Genomic DNA, 4,945 nt, shown 5'->3' with positions numbered 1-4,945 from the left:
CTGCAACAGAAAGCAAAGATTAAATTAATTATTGTAAATATTGTGGCACACAAATAATGATGCAAATTGTAGGGTTCTAGGAACAAATCTACCAAGAGTTTTGGAATGAATTAGAAAATTGAAGAACATATGGACATATTGCGCAAATTTGAGGAACTAAAAATATACAAATTCAATACATTATTGTCTTTATTCGCCTCGCATTAATTTGAATTCTTCAGTTTCCTTTCTATCGTTTCCCGTCTAAATCTGTCTCTTGTGGTAAACACAGATAAAATTCTCAGAAATAATATTTCGAAGAGAATTTGTTTATTCTCCTGTAATAATATTCCTCGAAATATCCCGCAAAACGGCCTTACACTGTAACGGAGCCATTAAATCAAACGTGCCCCTTTAAAAACATGCGGATCACTTATATATAATATTATTGCGCCGGAAAATAAACTATATTAACCCCATAACGTGGCGACCCAGTACCGGCGATGTTTACCCGAATTTATGGCCGGTGAATTGTTTAGCTTTGAAATATCGCAGATAAAATCTTGGTGGAACGTTCATCCTTCGGGCCATGGCATGGCGGCTCATAAACTTTCATCGATGGCGTACACCCTTTGCGGTCAAACATGATAAATTTCGGGCCCCGGTATCCGTAATACGTGTTCGGATGTTATGTCGTTGATCCGCCGCGCATATGTGCGCGTGAAAACGATATTTCACAGGCAGTTTGATGAGCTTCCCACATTAAGCCGGGGGTAAGTAATTATCGACTGAGCAATGACCAGAATGGCTGGGATGGGCCACTCCCTCCTGGGGTGTCCCAGTGCGTGTCACCGCATTAACCACCCCTATACGGACATCGTTCTCATTAAAGTTCAAACGCTGGATATCTCCGATATGTCATTGTAACCTCTGCACGGCTTAATTAACGAGACTTAGCGGGGCCAGACGTCCGGATGCAAAGTTAATATACTTCTACATTTTATTCTTCCCTTTCTCCTTCACTTTTTAGTAGAACAGTGTTTAATCTGATTACGAGGTATCATACCCTTCTCGTTCGTCGAGTTCTAAATCTAAATAATTCTGTCACAATTTTATACGTGTAATTAGACTGCAGACTTCTATGAAAAATAAAAATTTACTGCATTAATTGTCAGATAGAGGAGCTACATAGATATTTGTTTTCTCCTTATTAATTCCAATGTTGAAAATAACGCAACATTATTTTTAAATTCTTTGAATATTTTTATTAGTGATATTATTTCAATATCCTCATTATTTTAATTAATGTGTTTCCTGATTATGTATATAATTAATTTTTTTCTAAATGTTTGGAACACACAAAATGATATTGCTTAATGCAATACACAAATTATTTTGCTCACTGTGTATATTTACAATGTGCTACAGCATTTCATGATCATTGTCAAAACTAAATAATTTCACGAGATTAGGGGAATGTCATAAATATTATATTATATGTAATAAGGAGCAATAAATGTATTATTTAGAAGAGCGCTCGTCCGATTATCGATCACAGATGAATTGTTGGAAATGAGGCTGAGGAAAATAGCGGGCTCAATCTATTCTGGGAGGTATATCGTTCCGTATTCAGGAATAGCATTCCTTCCTTTCAATCGGCCACTCCGATATCGAACTACCGTGAGTCCAAGAAAGAGTGAACCACAGTTTAGGTGCCAAGAGCAGCGGCGCATCCCGTGTACACTTCAAGTAATGAGAAACTATTGCTGAACGTGATTGGAAAGTTCGAAACTCCCTGCTGAATCATTTAAACCAGTCTTTGTTCGAATTGTTCCAATTGACTTTCCAGTTATTTAATAGTCCTTCTTAGTTTCACAGCACGACGACGAAGTACTAAAAAAAATCCCTTCAAACGAACCTCAAGATTAGTTCTCAGCAAAATAATCACTTCTTCAAGTATCACTCGTTAAATTAAATTTCTAAAATGTATACATTCGTGTATAAATATTAAATAAGTACATGGGTAATTATTAGACTGCATATGTTGCTATTGCAACTGCAAATATTTTAAAAAATTGGGTTGGCAAGAAAGAAACTTCGGTATTTTTATCCAAGCAATGAAGTTTAATGAATAAGATATTCTTCCTTTTGTTCGATGATCTTTTGCCAAAAAGAATGAATAAGAAAATATGTTATTGATTAAAGTTCATCGCTTGAATAAAAAAATTCGGTTTTATTTCATCTTAGAATACCAAAATTACTTTCTTGCCAAGCCAATAAATTATGCAACACATAAATTTCGCGAACCTATTGGTAAACATATATTAAAACTTTTATTTCTTTTCAAGTCTACTGTGGAAATGAATTTCGCATGAATGGTAAGAGATATTTTACAATGAAGACTAACAAACGAATAATTCATCGAACGCGCAGTAACTACTGTCAAATATCAGTAACTGAATAAACAGTCGCTCCGAAATATTCTGTAACATTACTACGATTTTCATTGTAATACTTTTTGCAAGATACGCGAGGCATTTTGTTGTCGGCTCTTTTATTCTATTTAATTAATTAATAGAGCTTCCCATATAATTAACGATTTTCATTCGCGTAATTCACGAGTATGACTGCAGAGGGAACAATGGAAGCTTTAGAAACATCTGCATTCCTACAACTTCCGGAAATATATTTGATTTAATACATTCCGCGTTCCCCTTCGCGTATTTAATATTCACACGTTGAAACGTTCCTTTTGAGCATCATATTTTCAACGACAGGAGACTTTTTGCCAAACCCTTTTTGCCAGTGAAAACAAAATTCAACCATTATTTTGTACTTCGTCGAAAAAGAAAGAATTTCGCAATTCCTCTCGGCAATATAATTAAAATTGTAATACTCTATGTTTTCACTCTTCCAATGATTAAAATTATTCCTGCCACATTTTCGCGACGGTATTATTCGTACAATATTCCTGACTGGGAATTTCTTTTGTTCATAACAACCAATGGAAATACTGTTTTGCTAGAAATACGTCTGTGTGTGGGAATTTTGGGAATAGAAAATCATTTTAAAGTAAAACCACACACATATTCCTGACATATTTTTCATTTATGATTTCACTTAAATTTCGCTTTCAATTATCTACGACTTAACTATATATAAAATTATAGTACAATTCAAGAAGCAAAACGATCAATTTATTTCGAATTTCGACTTGATTAGACCACTTTTATAATTAGACTGCATTAAATCTGAGGAACCAAATAAAATTGTCCTTTTTTTTGTTAGAATTTAAATTGAAAATACATGAATATTCTATTCATTTTCTTCCATAACATTGGAAAGTTAATAAAATAGGCTAGTTTGACTTGAAATTATTAACTCCAATTTATTGTCTTCATGGTTAGCAAAAAAGATAATTAATGTGAATATAACATTTCAACTTCGGCAGCATTTAAGAGGTTATCCAGAGGTTACTTAATGTTACAATCAGCATCAAGTCCCGATTTCTTTCGTGATTTAGAGCTCGGCACCACTCCCCGGCCGAACGTAAATGATTTTACCCCGAAGTTGAATATCCTGGGACGTTTAGGTATGCTCGAGGCGAGCGTAGATTATTTACCCACAGACCCTTTAACCATCGAATCGCATAGCAAGTTCTCTTCCTTAAATCTACAAGTGGTCCCAAACCTCTCGGTATAATCTGGTTCGAAGAGCAGACGACGACGACGACGGAGGAAAAGGAAATTTCGCGGCGTGTCGTGGATCGTTTCTCAGATGGTTACTCCGCTTGTGCCCTTCCTTCCCCACCCGTGCCGCTCCTAACTCTCCCCTCCCTCTAAGACGATTATGCCAGAAAAGAGAATTAAAGATGTCAAGTTGAAAAGTGGAGCTTTACCATACGGAGGAAACGTTGGGGAGGAAGAGGAGTAGACAAAGATTCGGTGGAAGAACATATTGAAAGAAGTATGAAGAAGGGCGAACGTTAAAAAAGGATCTCCCGTCGCGCAAGGAACAGGCACCGGAGGAATGTCGGGACTGAAAAGACAGAAGAGCTTGTTGCTTGGTATCTCCTCCATCGACTTTTTACACTCGAACTCCCTTCCGTTCCTCCTCCAGCTCCAGGCCCCCCCCCCCTCCTCTATCTGCATCTTTTCCTAGCATCGACCCTCTCGATCTTGTACGTTGGCTCTTTGCCCTTTCCTCCAGAAAGAACCGCAATGAAGTTCTAGACGGCTCTCGCAACAGGCCGGGGAGGAGAGGGTGGACCAACGCCCTCTTTGGTACCCACCAGCCAGTTTGCCCTTTACATTACATTTATTTTACTTCATTTTTTCGCGGAATAAATGTCTTCGGGGCTTTGCCAGTCGGTTAGGAAAATACTTTCATAATACTTGGCTCCTCTTCTACACCTGCACGCGCTCCGAGGTTCTCTTCTCTGCCCCCTTCTCTCGTTGTTCTCTTCTGTGTCTTTGTCTCCGGCGGGGGGGGGGGGGGGGAACACGGATTTTTCTCTTCCCATCCGCCGGTTGGAAAAGATCGCGGAATAAAGTAATAAAGGGAATCGGGGGATGCCTGGGGGGTAAACCGAGATGACACCCCCTCACCTACAGACTGAGACATCGTTGTTGCGTCTACCGGCGCGATGAAAACTAATATCGCATCGACCTCTGTCCCGATGCAAAGGAAACTTTCAGATCCGTGTCCTCCTTTTAATTGCTTGCGCGAGAAAAAATCTGATCATTGGAGAATTCGCGGGCAGGTAAACGCGCAGTCAATGCGGGAATAAATAGCGTGACTCTGAGATTAACGCAGTTAACCCAGTAAACTCTCGACCATTTTTGTAACAATTTGAATTTATTTAGGAACAACGTCTATGTTGATGCAGGATATCCAAATTCTGTTAGGTTGACAACTAAATTCGCGACCTTTTGTTTCGTAATTCTTTTATTGTATCATTATAACC

The 4,945-nt window shown here is 38.2% G+C and overlaps 1 pseudogene across 1 annotated transcript in view; it reads right to left on the bottom strand.

Annotated features, from left to right (window-relative positions):
- LOC143215375 (cytochrome P450 9e2 pseudogene) overlaps positions 1–4,945 on the bottom strand; it is a 130,278-nt pseudogene that overhangs the window by 37,327 nt on the left and 88,006 nt on the right. The window lies entirely within an intron of this gene.

Source organism: Lasioglossum baleicum, chromosome 13 (genome assembly GCF_051020765.1).
Source record: "Lasioglossum baleicum chromosome 13, iyLasBale1, whole genome shotgun sequence".
Lineage (NCBI taxonomy): Eukaryota > Metazoa > Arthropoda > Insecta > Hymenoptera > Halictidae > Lasioglossum > Lasioglossum baleicum.
Note: the sequence above shows the minus strand (reverse complement) of the source record. Positions and strands in the feature narration are given on the sequence as shown.